General features: G+C 37.3%; 1 protein-coding gene across 8 annotated transcripts in view; it reads right to left on the bottom strand.

The window, feature by feature from the left end:
• arvcfb (ARVCF delta catenin family member b) overlaps positions 1-16951 on the bottom strand; it is a 257678-nt gene that overhangs the window by 225933 nt on the left and 14794 nt on the right. Inside the window, exon 1 of one of the 8 annotated variants that reach the window (XM_024275029.2) lies at positions 1189-1205. The exons of the other annotated variants lie outside the window; for them this stretch is intronic. The gene's annotated coding sequence lies outside the window, so the exon portion shown is untranslated. Of the gene's footprint in view, positions 1-1188; positions 1206-16951 lie in introns of those variants that run through there. 8 annotated transcript variants of the gene reach the window in all.

Here is a 16951-nt window from a genome sequence, read left to right as displayed (position 1 = left end):
TTTCTGAGAAAAGTTTGAAAAGAAGTTTGAAATATCTGAGTGTTTTTTTGTTGTATTCTCTACAATTGCAGTTTTTCTCAATCCTTTTAGTGCATTTCTCACAACAGGATTAAAGTTTGCTGCACTGCTGAAGTGTTTCTCAAAACTAAAAGTGCAAACTGCAAAACATGGTAGATAACATGCAAAAGCGAGTCACTATCTCCAAAGTCAGTAGTTTAAAATGGCAAGGCAAGTTTATTTGTATAGCACATTTCATGTATAGAGACAATTCAAAGTGCTTTAAATGGGTAGTTAAAGCTTCAAAAGCAAGTTTTTATGTCAGTGAAAGTGTCAGTACGTTAAAATGACAAGTTCTGAATCCAGCTTCTATGAAGTCAAAAGATTTCAGCATGTTTTCATCGAAACTGATTACTCTAGAGGTACTTCACAATGTCATGTAATGTAAAGACAGCATCACATACATTGCATTTTGAAAACTGATATTCCATTAGGTTAAGTTTTAATCAATTACTTTGCTTCAAAAGATTATGCTATTGGATGAAACTGCCTCTAGATTGTGCACAAATGACTAAATGCTGTGGAAGTTGCACTAACTGTTGTGAGAAGTTTAATTCTGTTGTGAGAAACGAACCAAACGATTGAGGAAAACTGCAACGCTTGAAATGAACCAATAAATCAAATCACATTTTTTTGTGGACAGACTTACATTTATAATCAATTTATTGGGTTTTGTTTGTTTTTCTATTTTTGTTATTTAGGTTAAGCAGGAAAAGAAATGCCTGAATTGTATTTTACATTTACATCATTTCTTATTTTTATGGACATTAGAGAGGTATCTGTGAAACTAGAACTGACTTTAACGGGTCACAAGCTGATGGAAGAAAACTTTTAACAAAGTTAAGATTTTGGTTATTTTTCATAAATGCACATACTTTACAAATATTTTTATGTAAACTCTCTTGTATATGCTTGTTACATGATAGCAGTTAGCTTGCTAATGGACCAAATTAATTCAAATAAATACATATATTTTTCTAAATCTAATCTTCTGAAACAGGCTTTGTAGGATTGGAGAAATATTTTTAGACAATAAAAAATATAGCAAAAAACTTCTATCAACAACAGATATTTTTTTTTTTTGCATTAATGGAGATAAGAAGAGATCAGGTGCGGATGCAGGGATCTGACCTGGCTGGTGCTCTGTCAACCACAGCAAAGGAGGAACAAAACTCCCGCTGTGAGGTCAGACAGACGCTCTGAGCTGCACGGACACATCCTTCACGCCGTTGTACTAGTTACTGCAGCAGCTGCTTTAACTGGACTCCAGACACCTAGGAGACATTAAACACGTCGCGCCGACACTTTGGGTAACACTGAGAGAAAACACTCCGTTACCAGCAATAATGACTCACTCATTCAAAACACAGACTTGTTTGTTCAGTCATCTACCCACACAGACGGCCAAGTCACTTGCTTGGTCATGAATTTGCTCATTCACAAAGCTTGCACGGTCGTGCTCTCATTCATTGTTTCTGCCTTCTGATTGATAAAAACAAAGATGAAGAAACAGATTATCAGCTCAAATTAGTGACTCAAACTATTTCAATTAATGTGGAATGTTTAACAGCCCAAATCCTAAAAAGAAAAATGCAAATTTCAAATTTTAACCTAAAAGGAAAAAAACAAGTTACTCAAAATATAAATGTATTTATAACAGACAAAATGTTTATTTTAAGAAATGTCACAATTGAACCACATCAAATATCAAATATAATTCTTCCCAAAATGATTCATCCGCAGTATAACAAGTTAATAATATGATTTCCAACATTTGTATTTTCCTAATTCATCAAAAATGGTGTTCTGTGATCATCAAAGAAATCTGCAAGCGTTTGCTGGGTTTAAAGACATTTAACTCGTGGTTTAATGTGGCAGAAACCAAACATTAGAAAGGAGACTTACAAACTGTTAAGGCAGGTCAGATTATTTTAATGTGCGTGCCGTACTGGATCTGCATTTAAACTGAGCTGCCAGGTGTCCTGAGCATGCAAAGTAGGATCAGCGTGCGCTTCATCACTAAAAGGCAGAACTGATCAGAAAGGATGTGAATAAAGCAGAAACTGTCAGGAATACCTTTAGCATATATCAGACTGCAAGAGCAAATCACATTAATCTGTGCCAACGTTCTCAACTGAGAGCCTACCCTTAACCCTAAAGCCGCAACAAAATGCAAATGACTTGTTATACTCGTCCATGCAGTTGGTTAAACTGCAGTAAAAAATCTGCACTAACTAAACGATAGATGGATAACATATTTATATGTCTGTCAACTATTATCTTGATTTTAGAAGTGACATAATTTAGTGTGTGTTTATGAATTCTTTGTACAATTTGTATATAAAAAATAAATAAATAATGTGCATTTTAATTTACTTCAATCAAATTTTGTCAATAAACTATAAAGAACTTCTGACCGTAATCAAACTACAAAGCCAAAATAATTGCAAATTATTTACGCTTGATTTCTTGACTAATAACTATGAACATTTAAACCAAATTGCATTTCTGCATCATTTTCTGTCTTTAAAAATGTGTTAATAATTACTGATTAGTCAGACTTTTGACCACCGTTTTTATATTTTTTTATGCAAAATAATATCACACAGGAGCAGTTTTTATCAGTTTTTTAAGCAAATGTTGACTGGAACAATTACAGAGAAAGTTCAATATGAATAATAGGAACATTGAGCACATTGACACTCCTTATTGTCAAATATTTGATTACATTTAATGTTTTTTTTATTTTTTACTTTTTTTAATAGCCATTCTTTCCTATTGTTTTCTGATCCCAGCCATCAACAGCTGAACATAACCCCCCTGATACATGTATATATATATTTTTTAAATGTCAAAAAATTTGCTCCACAACTGAACTGTTCATATTTGGTTAATGTCAATAAAATATCTGAATACAAGAAATCAAAGATGATCCAGTAAATATGTTTTATTTGTTCTCATTTCTGTTAAACTGAGCTGCAAAATAAAACAATAAAATCAGGCCAAGAGCCGGAGAAAAATACATACAAAAAAGTTTTCATCCTTACTTTATTTATAACATTCTGTGTTTTAATAAAACACAGAATAAAATAGTTCGCCAAAACATTCATATTTTATTTCAGTTGCTAAAAATTGCTGCTTTGTATTGGTTGACTTGCATTCTTAAATCTCCCCATTATATTTTCTAAATGAAGTTAATAAAAATCCGCCTATTGAGTCGGATAAGCGTGAAATGACTTGTGAAAACATTTATAAGTGGGAACGAAGACTGTAAAAGACGTGTTCATTAACAAAGAAACGTATAAATCAACCTCACAGTCTTTTTTAGACTTAGCTTTATAATAAATTACAGTTTGTTGAAAGGAATTTCTATGAAAATCACCATGAACATTTGAGAATAGAAGAATGACCTTCTCTACTGTTTATGGTCTTCATTATTATAACAATGCATGTTAGGTTAGAAACAAGGAGGAGCTATAAAAGTTAGAGTTTTCCCCAAATCTTTAAAAATAAGGACTCCTCCCCATCAATAATCTCATTAATGTCCCAGATGAAAAAGCCCTCTTTAGATATATGAGAAGGACATTAAAAATCTGATGTTTTTTTAAAGCTGGATTCTACTGGAAGAGCTGTGCAGCATGAACCTATACAGTGAAAACACCCTCTGGTCTGTGCCAAGGTGATTAATCCAAATTAACTTTGTCAAAGATTGCTTAACGCTCCAACACCTGTCAGTTTGGCCTGGGCTCTCAGCCAAGCATCATCACAATTATCCAACCTCTACTTGCCAGGAAATCACTCTCTGTACAACTCTGTGAAATGAAGATTATAACATTTTACAACCTTCAAAAGTTGATTTTATCTGACACCACAGCAACTTAACAAAATTCTTAATGAAAAATAAAAATCTTAAAACAAAAAAGTTGTCTCCTTAAATAATAATATTTCTTGATATTCTTACCGTGAAGTGTCAATTCTGCTGAGAGATTTGTATTTCAGTGTGAATTCAAATAAAAGCTACTGTAAAGAGAGGAAACTCTTGCACTCTTTGTCTCATCTCAGTGCTTAAGGGGAGCAGCTTAAATGCCACCAGCTCAAACATTTTGGAGGCTCCACAATGGTCTGGCCCGTATCTACGGCAACAGTTGACTCTGAGGGACAGAAAAGGGTTAGAGCCGGTGGGAGTCGATCTAAGTGTTGATAAATGAACCAATTCTGTACATACAGCTGGCAGTTTAAATTTACCAACTGTGTCACGGGGAGAGGGGGGGGTGTCATCTGTCAGTACGAAGAGATAAGATCTTCAAATTACAGATAATTCTGAGGAAAGACCCCCCAAAAAAATCATTAAAGTTTTAAAATAAAGTACTCAGAATATGAAGCCACATTTGATGTTCTACTACAGTGGTAGTACCCCTTTATTGGTGTATGAATTGATTTAAAAGTCCCATTCCAATCATCTTTTGATCCATTGAAAAAGCGTTTGTAGTGTTTTTTTAAATTATGATTATGCCGATTTTAGCCAAAATCAAAAACTTGTGTTGTTTTCTAGGACATAGTTTCTGCAGAGCGGCAGAAGTTCATCAGAACTTCATTAACAACTTGTAGGCGGAACTGTTGGTGTGGAAGTAAGCCTCCACTGATATCCCATCATCTCTCTATTTACACTTTACTGCTAGCTTACATTGCAACAAAATGGTGAACAATACTGGAGCTATGCAGCCGTACAGTTTAGAGCCAGTTACCAACTCAGGAAATGAAGGAAAATGAAGACATGAATGGATCTATTTGTCTCCAAGTGGATGCATCGGAATAAAGCAGAGCAGGGAAATATTTGCCACCTATTTACTATCTGCATCAAATATTTTTCTAACAAATATTTTTCATCTGCTCCTGATTCATCCTGATTTAAATAAAGAAATACTCAAAAATGGTGTTTTAATCTTAAATTAATTTATAAATGTCCTCCATCATCAGGAAATGCCACAAAAACACAAACCATAAGTATGTCTAAAGCTGCAGGTCGTCTTTAATGGATGATCTGCATATATATATATATATATATATATATATATATATATATATATATATATATATATATATATATATATATATATATATATATGCATATAACCCATGTTGTTCACACTAGACAAGCAGGGAGGGGCTTCTTCTTTTTCTACTGTTTACTAGCACATGTCCAACACAGTTGGAAGAGGCTTGGTATGAAATGTCGAAGTGATGCAAATCTTGTGAATTTTGCTCCAGGCTTTTTCTTTCTCAGATCTATTCTGATTTATGAAAGACTTGGTGTTATAGAATTTAGGCCGGGCACAAACCAAAATTTTCAAATGGTTAGCTCTTCCATTAATTAAAAGGGACGCCGTTGATACGTCACTAAATCTGAGGCCCTGGTTGGTCAAAATTTAACCTAGTTTAAATTTCAACATGTGTTCAACATGTTTTCCACATAGAGCAACATTCTTAAACATTTGCATGAACACAATAGTTTAGAACACGTGGATACTAAGCCTTTTCACTGCAGAGGTCGCTTTACAACCACGTTATATAACATTTTACCTTTAATTAATCATAAATCATTATAGCAAATTTCCCTGAGGGTTGAGCAAAAACTAGCTTTCTGGTTAAAAAGTTAATTAATAGATTGATTTTGAGATTTAATATCTATTTTTTATTCATAACAGTTAAATCAATAAAAAAAAAACTTAAAAATCAATGTCCCAATTTTGCTGGTTTAGTTTGTTTTGAATTAAAAGCAGGATCTAAGATGCCTTTGCCTAAGGAGAAAGGATTTTTTTCTTTTAAAAAAGATGCAAAGTGCAGCACTATTTACAGAGAAAGTTCAGTGTTAAAGTTTGGACTGTCCTATCTCATTAAAAGATACCCAGAATCTTTACAAACTGCTTACAGTATAAATCTTATCTTGGCGTGTGCTGTGTGGCGGCACAGCTGGCACACTCTCCCAAACACTGTCAGATAATCACCACGCTCTATAGGGGAGGCAGATCTGCTTTATCATTGGCCTGACGACTGTTCCCCTCCCCAATGCAGTTACATCAAAATCCAAAAAAAATCCACACGCTGAAGCAAGAATAAACAGAAAAAACCCAAATCTGATCGCTCTGACTTTGTGAGATTATGGATTCCAAGGAAGGAGGAGGGGAGGAAGAGGAGATTAGTTTCTCTTTTCTCAGTTACCGAATAAGAATTACCAGTTTGATCTTTAATGTGTGTCAAAAAAAGGATATTAAAATACACAAAATAGTTATTTTTTTAATACAAAAAAAAGCTTTTCTAATTTTTGTTTTAAGTAGTCCTTGATTTGTGACATACAATATGTAGATACATAATTTAAAAGTGATTCCTTACATGGCTTCAGTTTGGCTGCTTTAGCTTCAACACACTCTTTAGGAAACAGTCCAGCTGAACCACTTCTGTACTCCGACTGCAGCTTCCCGACATTCCAGTTGGCACAGAGAGAAGCTCACCAGAGAAAAATGACCCCTTAAGAGCCGGGGGTTTGGACTGACACTATGTTTATGAAGTAGGGGGGGGGTTTAGCTGACTCCACACACTTTATTCTCCTCCCCAAGCTGCTGCTCGAAGCTCATGTCAACTCCCCGACAGTGCTGATGCATTTTGTGCCCTAGAAACCGCCGTGGAGTAGTATAACCTGACCTCTATTTTTCCCAGACAGGCCGCACTGATGGCAGCTGAGCAAACTGGACTGTAGTCAGCGTTGTTAAACGACTCATCGCTGAAGGATTGAGAGAGGAAAGTGGCTTTGAGCCACTCCGGCCGTCAGTCAACAGCTACGGGATTAAAAAGATCTATCTGGAAGATATTGTTCCATACTGAGAAAAAGCAGGAGCTAAATATGTTTCTGTACTGTAGGAACTCTAACAGGAAGCAGCAGTTAAATAGAAAATAGAAAAAACGTAGAAAATTAAAATTGTCAATAAAGGAAGTACTGTATTTTTCTGAGTATTAGTCGTGTTTTGTGTTTTTTTGCATATTTGCAACTTTATGACGTGTACTCTGGTGTGACTTATGTGTTCTTTTAAACTAATAAGTATAAAATAACTGTCTCAACTGTGCATTGTCTATGTATGTAAAATCAGTCTTTTGTTATCCGTGATATACATTATTTGTAAGTAATTCTTGCGTTTGTTATCCATCGAGGTGCACAGATGTCTGTCGAGGGTTTCGGCCAACGGGTCTTTTTGTGAATTCAGTTTTGAGCTGTTCAGAATTTTTGATTGACTGAGAACTATTTAGTTTCTGCATATTTTACGTAGCTTATACGACATTATTAAGTAAATCACACGTTATTGTACGTGATCTTTGCGAGATGCATATCCAAAAGTTGTGGCTTTCCCTGACAATTCTACATATGTCTACCTCTGTCTAACAGACTTTTCATGCACCTAACACCGATAAATAACTTTTATATCATCCATGGGGCACACATATCACACTAAAAGTGCTTAATTGACGCACAAATCCCAAATAAATTGGATACAAAAAGCTCAATAATCGCACACGAGTCATTCATTCACGTTTCGATTTGAAGGGCTGGTTTACATGTTCTTTACATGGTTTATTTGTACTTTTTCCGTGGTTTTAACTTTGTTCATTTGTGATACATCTGTGAAAAAATTCATGTTAAAGACCAAAACTTTTATCACTTTTTCCACATATATTAGCATAGAACCAATTTTCATCCATGAAATATGCACAAATTGTATGTAGCGGCATTGTGACGTGGACATAAAAGAAAAGCGTGCTCACGTACAAAGTTGCGCACATAAAAAAAATAAATAAAAACAAAAGAGAAAAAAAAATCTGAAAAGAATAGTTTGGTTTTACATTTGACATGTCTGTTTTAAATGACTTTTCTTTGTTTTGAATACAACTTTCTCCTTATTAGATTATCAGTTCATTTCTACCCGTCTGCAAAAGCTTATTCTCTGTGGTGCATGAAGCACAACACAAAAATAAAACTGTTCTCTTTGGTTCTCTCTCCAAGTCAGCAGTTTTCTCAACTTAAGTGAATCACACAGGGATATATAGAAGACACTTTACTGCGAGATCCATCAATTTATAATAAAGAAGAATTATCATAAACTCAATAGTAGAATAATGTGGACTAAATGAAAATGATAACAATATAAAATGAATTAGACTGCATCCTCTAAATTAACTTAGTGTGATTAGATGCTTTTTGCCTAAATGTTAAAATTTCAGCAGTGTGCATGTAAATGATGTGCATGTGTTGGTGCTGTCCAGGCTGGTTAGCTTTGTTTTGTTTGGCCATTTCCACTGCTTACCTCTGATGGAAACCTGAAGTGACTGCTATTTATCTTAAAAATTAAAATAATGTAAACACAAAACCAGATCAAAACCTCTTCTGCATTGTTTTCCAGAACTATTTACGTCATTTTCCTGACCTAAGGTAAAAATCCAAGCAGATAATCCTACAGACTCCCACTGACAGACTGCAGCTATTGATCGAAGAATCAATGATTTTCTGCCCGAAAGTGAAAGAAGCACAAAGACACTGTGGACAGCGTCAAGTCAATTAATAGTTTCCTAAGTTGCTTTTCTTAATTAGACCCTCACATATGCCTCCTTGTTTGTATTGAATTTGAAGGTTTGCTGGAAGACGTGTCTGAATCAGAATGCTGGTCCTGGCAGAGAAAACCTGCATAAACATGAGAGATCCAAAGCAGAAAGCCTGCTAAGTGTGTGCTGATTTGCAGATACATGTGCTGGATGCCCTCAGAGATCATCAGGGGACAGCTGGCCCACTCACACTGACCCCTGTTAAGGACAGTCTTCAAACAAAGAGCTTTTTTTCATCAGGGGCTGCAGATCACCTGACTGTGTTATGTAACTGTGAAACTGGCGCCCTGTTATGAACCAGCTTCTCGCTGTGAAGCGGTGGAGTGAACCATCACACCACCATGCATCCACTGACAAAAACCAAACATCTATGATTAAAAGAAGTACTAATGAGTGTCCCACAAAAGCAAAAAAGGTAAAGAGAACCACTCAAATAATCCCCGACTAACAGCAGATGGTCTTCAGCTTAGTGTCTCCAGACAAGAATTCATGTTGTTGCTTTTATTTGCTATTTTCAGTTTGCGCTCCGTGGGTCACAGTTGCTCAGGAAAGTGTGGCAAAATACTGAACCAACCTTCCTTTTATCCTGATAACTCCCAGGACATTTAAGCAAAACGTGAACAGATTGGAGGCTTTAACTCCCTTTAATTCTGCAGGCAGGGAATTTCCTCGTGGCTCTGAATCCCGTGATTGTTTTTACTGCAGCATCACTGAGGGGAAATCTTGTGTTTTTATTAAATACTTTCTGAAAAAATAAAAAAACAGAAATGTATAACAGCATTGGTTCACATTTTTATGGGACTATTTGAACACATTTAGTCTGATAGTAAACGATCAACAATTTCAGAACAGGGAGGCGGTCTTTGCGTCGTCAGTTAAGAAAACAGAAGTTGGCGAGTGGCACGGAATAATAGTAATGAGCCTGAAACGGAATGGCAGACTGATACCTCGTGGAAAACTCATGTGGTTTCTGTTCTTTACAAACCCGAGCAAAATACAGCAGTTTTCCAGCACAAATGTATAGAAAAGCTGCTGCTTCACATAGCAGCAGAGCTACAAACAATTCTAATCCAAGTAATGCAGACACATCTATGACCTTAAAACGAAACAGCTTAAGGTGGAAAAGAAACCAAAAACCAGTTTCAGTTAGAAAATATCTGTGAAATTTAGCAGAAACTGCAACATTTTGCTATATTTTGCATTTTTGTCAGTCACAAAAATCTTTCCTTGATGTGAAGAGTCCCTTCGGTTGTGGAGAAACTGAAATTAAAAACCACAGGAGGCTTGCTTAGGGCCCAGTTGTGGAAACTGCACACACACGTGAGAAACATACAGTATGAACTTGCTTACCCAGAATATTCTGCAACCCATCCTCCAAATTCTCTCTTACGTTACCAGGGTTACAGCAGCCCTGAGATTTGCACATGCACCGCTTTGGTCTATTGTGAGCCAGCAAGGCTTCACTCTGCAAAAAAGAAAAATGCATCACAGACAACAAAAGCTGTTGTATTATGTTTACGCTTGTGAAGACGTTCCCATCTGATGTTAGCTTTACTGCTATAACTGCCAACATACTTCTACACGTCCAAAGATGTCTAAGTTCATTTCTACAAATGCTCTGAAGAGGAGGAGACACTTGTGTCCTGTTGGGAGCTTTGCAGGTTTCCTCTGGACTCCAAGGTGAACCACAGGTCATCCACACATTAGGTTGGCTGTGTATCATCCTGAGTTATCCCTGGCTATTAACAGCAAATGACTAATGTGAGGTGGCAAGTGCTCCTCAGAGGTTTGTTACCTATAATCCACATCAGAACTTTAGCCCACGTCACTGATTGTTTTATGCTGACAAAACGAAAACTTGGAGAGACAATCTGACAGCATCTCCACACCAAGCAAGTGGCCCCTGAAATAACTGATTTCCGACAGTATCAATCCCCAGCTGAGATTTGTATGCACTCATGATCAGCATGGAGAGTGAAACAATTTGCCTGTGGAGTAGTATTTCTAAGGTTTTTCCAAATTCCTTCACGATTCACTACATAAATATATAGAGAGAGAGATTGTTAGCAATTTTTGATCTATAATTCCAAAATCAAGCGCCCTAAAAATTTACCAGAAGTCTTTGCAGAAAACTAGTGTACACAATTATAGACCATTGCTTTGGGACATTTTATGTGAGAACTGGAGCCAGTGAGTGTGCCAATACCATAGAAAAAGGCCACATAAAGTCAATTCAGTTGCCATTTTTTTGCAAGATGGACGTCGCCATGTTGGAGCCGGCCAACAACAGTAAGTAGTGGTTGGTTTGAGTCAATATTTCTATGGCAACCACTCTTGCCAATCAGAGGTGAGCTTGTTGGAAGGTCACACCCCCACCTGTATAAGCAGGCTCCAGGGAATCTGTCAAATGTTTCAAATGTTGCACATGCTTTTAATGAGACACCTGATTGGTCCATTTAAAACTTAGAATCACAGAAGAAATATTGTTAAAAAATAGCATTATAAAGAACATGTTAAAAAAATGTATCAGAGCAAGAATTGTTATTCTGACAAATATATTGACTGAATAATAGCTGTTTATTTCTCTATAGAAGTCCATGGGATTTTGTCTTCTTGGAATCAATGGGAACTTCCTGTTTGGAACACGAGAGGGGAGGGGTCTCTCACTCCAATTCTCCTATGCTACATTCACACCGATTCGCGCAACAAATTCGCGTGGCCTACAAAAACATCGGTTACATGTCTGGATTCATGTAACCGATGCCAAAGAGCCGCCACAGGCGCAAAAGAATGGCGATCTGTCCAGAGTGTATCCCGCCTTCGCTTAACAGTAGTCGGTAAGAGCTGTGGCCCCAGCGAGTAGATGGAAGATAAGGACAAAAACGTTTGTATTGGATTAGTACTCTAGCCACTGATTTCCTAATTGGCAGATGTGACGCCGCAACCTGCCAAAATTGAGATATTTTAATCTGGCCGCACCGCCCAATTTGCACCGAGCCGCTCAAGTCTCGCTGCTCCCAGACCGCTGTGCTGTCCCGATCGCTCAAATCGTGCCATGGGACTTCAGATTGCCTCAATTTGCGTCTTTGCAATTGAAACTGTAAAAAAATATATATTAATTTGATTTTCTTTTTTTATACCATGGGCCGGGTGAATACTCGACTCTGGTTGGCTGCTGGGTGTGAATAAAAAAGTGATAATGTACACCTACAGCCCAAATGTTCTGTATCATTGCTTCTTTAAAACAAACTTTTGCCTCATCATCTGGACAAAAACAAGCGGTAAGACGAGAACTTTCCCTCTAAACTGATGATGTATTGTCACGATAAGTGAAATAAATGATTTATTTCACTTATCGTGACAATACATCACTTTCCTTTGCCGCCTTAGATGAGGTCGGTGTAGGCTCAGCCAGCTCAGTGGCGTGCTGTCCTGTTACCTTGACAACACGCCGCATCACGTATCAAATAGTCCGCTTTTTGTGAAAAAGCAAATCTAAACAGAAGATATAACAAAAATTAAGCACTGAATATCGGCTGAATATTTATTTCTTTTGTAAGTGACTTCATATTGGACGGTTCAGGCTTCCACAGCGTGCGTTAATTTCTAATTATGCACATTTTGTCTGGCATTATCACTTACATGAACCATCCAAGTTTACATCATCAGAACCCTGGATTAATAAATAGTCCCTCTAAAATGTTTAGACTTAATAGGGTTTTACTTTGGGAAATCAGTGACGTTATATTTGGCGTCAAAATAAAAAAAGGTAGTGACCATGTGTATGAATTGCAGTGAAATCCAGGGCACTAACCCCGCACTCTATAGTTTTTTGGTAGTTGGGGTGCAGTGAAGGAATTTGGACACAACCCCGGAGAACCCATGCATCCTGCTGGTCCAGACAAGGTTTGAACATAAAGACTCAAGTAGGAGCTAAAAGCTGCAAGCCATGTGGGATTTAGTTGGAGGCTACAAGGTTTATCCCCACCCCCTGCCCCCCACCTCACTGTCTTCAGCAGCTGTTGGACACACGGGGTTTATACCACAGGCTGAGACCCATAGAAGCAGATTAAGATTGATCAAAAACAGGGGGGTTCTAACAAACAGCAAGCTTTCATCATGAGGCAGGACACAGTAAAGGTGTGACTGATCAACTGTCCATCATTTGTTTGCAAGGGCTATTTTTATTTATTTATTTGCTCTTGACTTAATGCATTATGTGCAAAATCCCATGATTAACAAAAATTTTTACACTCACTTTGCTTTGTATGCAAAAGAGCCCTCAGAATAATTACGGCCCGTCCCAAACAGCTGGATACAGACTGCAAGCCCAGCAGGAACGGTTAACACGAGGGAACTGCAGAAAGACGCCGTGGCATTTTGGATGTAAGGTCAAACTGCAGTCCCTGCAGTCAGTCGCCCAGTTTTGCAGAGTTGTGACAATTCAATTAAAAAACAAGTCCAATAATCGCCATGAGACTGAAACTGAAAATGTTGAGAGACGTGAAACGGCCTCGTCTACAACACAGTGCGCGTGCATTTAGGAGCAGTTAGCAGCACATTAACCTAATTTATGACTCTCTTTACACAGTTTATGTCAGCAAGGCACTAACAAAAAATGACTTGTGCATCCATCAAAAAATGTTTTTTCTTATTTAGGTGACATGTTTACACCTTGTGGGGCTGTGTGCCTGATCGATGTACGGAAAAGCAGGAGGACCAAACTCCTCTTCCCCCACTGCTGCAAGAGGACATGTATGAATTTGTGTTGTATTTTTATACTGTTTCTGGGTTTTAAGTTGCTCAAGTTTTTGGTAGTCGGGGCGCGAGAGTTAAGGAGGAGTTAACGAAGGTGGATTCACTGATTGTAAAAAAGAACTGGACAGAGTGACTCCTCCCCTGTTGCATTGATGAACCTGCTGGCTACATGAAAACTAAAATCCCACAGACTCCCACAGATAAATAAACAGCTATTACTCAGTCATTGTATTTGTCAAAATAATCTTTTTTAATTCGGATACTTTTTTGTTTAACATTTAATTTGTTCAGTTTGTGAACTGACCAATCAGAAGAAGCAAGTGTTGCAACGCTAGCCCCCATGCTGAACGTTCAAAACGTTTGACAGATTTCCCCAAACGCGCTTTAGATTAGTTTTTTTTGTTTTGTTTTGTTTTTTGTTTTTTTTTGTTTTACTTCTCCTGTCCAACAGCTGAGCAATTAGATTCGAGCTGAGAGCCTCTTGTGTTAGACACAATTTACTGTCACAACAGGGGTTTATTGAGTATAAACCCCTGTTGTATTTAATGCTCAACTTTATTTATACTCATTTTGTTTATATATATATATATATATATATATATATATTCTCTGTCTTTTTTGTACTGTAAGGGAGAACCTTAAGCTCTGATGAAGTCATATAAAGTTCCAATAATCTTTCTTCTGTCAAAACTTGACAAAGATTTAAAAAGGTCAATTCTCAGATCTTGGAAAAATGTTTTTTATTTCCATTTTAAAGGTAAAAATACAAAAAAAAGGAAAGGAATATTTTTTTCAATCTTTTAGCATTTTTATGAACTTTAGCTTAGACTTTGTAGTGTGAAACAGCAGTTTAATTCAATTCAATTCAATTTTATTTATATAGCCCACAATCAGAAAAGGAGATTTGCCTCATTGGGCTTCAAAATATGGTGTTTAGTGGATCCCCTTCCTCTTTTTCTTGGTATCAATACAATTTATGAATTAGACACAGAATAAATCATTCCATAAGACATTTTATGTTAATACCTGTTATTTCTGTTGGTATTTGCAGCCCTGACAGAGCAAATAATAAAGGTGCTTCATCATGACCTCAAATCATCTGCCACTTTAAAAGGGCACAAGGTTTGTTTGGCACTAATCAAAGATGAAAAGGTGAAGCTAACAACCGAAAATGAATTACTTTTTTTTAAAGTTATAGTATCATTAAATGTATAAAGTACAAATATATATATATTTGACAGCTTTAGCTACAACCAACCAATAACTTTGTTGGTTTGTCATTCTTCTTTAAGTATCAATTTGCACAAATAGACTTTAGGGTGGAGTGAAAATCATTACCTATTTAATTAAACAAGATGCTTTTATGTCTTTTTTTAAATAAATCAGCACAGTCTCTCAACAACCAAAGAAAAACAAAGTTCTCCCTAATGCCTAAACCCTCACGTACGCATCAGAAAAAAGAAAAGTAGCTTACATACGCCGCCACCGCCGTTACTTGGTTACAGACCGGCAGCAGCTGCTGTAAACTGCAGGATTACAAAATGCTGTTTAAAGTTTGAGGATTGGTTCCCTTTTTTGGTCAAGTTTTCATTACTTGTGTCTTGTGTTTCAGTCATGTTCCTGCACACCTGATTCAAGTTAGAAATTGTTTTTTTTTGTCCTATCCAGCAGCTGAGCAAACAGAGAGAAGCTGAGAGCTTCTTGTTCTGCACAGATTTTTTTGGTTTTACAACAGGGTTCAGTATGGACAAACTGGGTATAAATCCCATTCTCTAGAGAGGTTTTTTTTTTGCTTTGAATTCATGATAAGATGAAAAAAGACAACAGATGTAGGAGAGAAGAACGAGGGGAAAGAATAGAGGGTACAGAGCACAGACAAATAAAAATAAGTATTAAAAAAAAAACAGCAAGAGTTGTATTAGGATAACTTTATAAATATTTAAAAACATTTTTGAAAGGCTTGTATTTTGTGCAGAATGACACACATCTACACAAACATATATAAGCACAAAAATAGGTATCAGCACATCCTGCACACTCATGTTCTTGCAGATCTTCACACAACTGTACATACTAAATATAGAAACTAATTCACACACACATATATATATATATATATATATATATACAGTATATTCATATTTATATGGGTGTACAAACATGCACAAGAATCCATGGATTTCATACACATCTGGTATGTCTGCAGGCAAACACCCACACACACATTGTGTAGTGCAGTGGTGAGCAGGCAGTTGTGTTCAGGTTAGTGTGAGTTCATAACCATCATGTTGCTAAATGAGTCGACATCCAGCTAGAATCCTCCAGATTCCACATGGGAAAAGAAGTCCCAGTTCGTGCAGAAACCAAGGCCCCACATGCTAAAAAACCCACTGAAGGGCCCATCCCCACCACTGAAACCCAAATCCCTCACAGGTCGCTACTTTGACAGGCGATCCATTAGGAGGTCTTGCAGGAAGTGGCAAAGGGACTTTGCCCCCAACCCTTCACACCCACAGTAATGAGGAGAAGTGAGATGAGAAGGTAGAGCCTTCTAACAGGAAGACCAGTCAGTCACCAAGGCAACAGTGGAAATACAGTGACCTGGTGCACAAAGGCAGAAATCTGTTTGGCCAGTTGGGCTCAGTAATATAAACCTGCAGGCCTGGAGACCCAACAATGCTCTCAGGACCCCGTTGTCAGGACCGCACTCTCAGTACCTAGGTCTTTTTGAAACAGCGCCCCTAGTGGCTGGAGGACTAATAGCACCCTCAGGACAATTTTAGGACTCGTTTTTTGAGACGGCGCCTCAAATGTTACTAATGTCGGTTTTGACTGAACATTTCTAATGATTTTCTTACTGTTGAATTATTTATTGGTAATTTACTTTTTATATTTTAAGATTCATGTGATAAATGATCTAGTTGTTTATCCTTTTGCAGTGCTTAGATAATTTATTTCCTCTTACTACTCAATGTGCAATGAGTCTCAGAAAGTCTCTAGAAAATAAAACAAACTCCACCCTGTAGGAGGCGCTGTGTTAGAAATGCCTCGGTCCTGAGAATGCGGTCCTGTGAGCGTGGTCCTGAGAACGTTGTTGGGTCTCCGAACCTGCAGGTACACCCTTCTCGTTGGGCTCAGCTGGTCTGAGGTGCTTGGTGGACCAGAGCCACCAACGTGGGTCACATCGAACGCGATTCGTGCGTCAGGGGAATCCGGTTTCAATGTTAAGTCGACGTACAGACGCGATCTGAGGTCATGTGACAGAATTTCAGCCAAATCGAGCGTCCCAAAAATCAGAACCTTGACAAGGACAATATGTTGCGTCAACCAGTCAGAGACTCTTTGGGGACGTGATGTGTTCAGTGATTCCATCAGAGGGTGAGGTACAAATCCAACATGAAGGACCTGATTGTTCTCCTCCTGAACTTCATGACATTTTCTTATTTTCATGGAGACAATTATAAGAAAAAATCTTCTAATTTTACTCTTT

Source organism: Oryzias melastigma, linkage group LG9, assembly GCF_002922805.2.
Source record: "Oryzias melastigma strain HK-1 linkage group LG9, ASM292280v2, whole genome shotgun sequence".
Taxonomy (NCBI): Eukaryota; Metazoa; Chordata; class Actinopteri; order Beloniformes; family Adrianichthyidae; genus Oryzias; species Oryzias melastigma.
The sequence above is the reverse complement of the archived record's forward strand: the minus strand, read 5'-3'. Positions and strand labels throughout refer to the sequence as shown.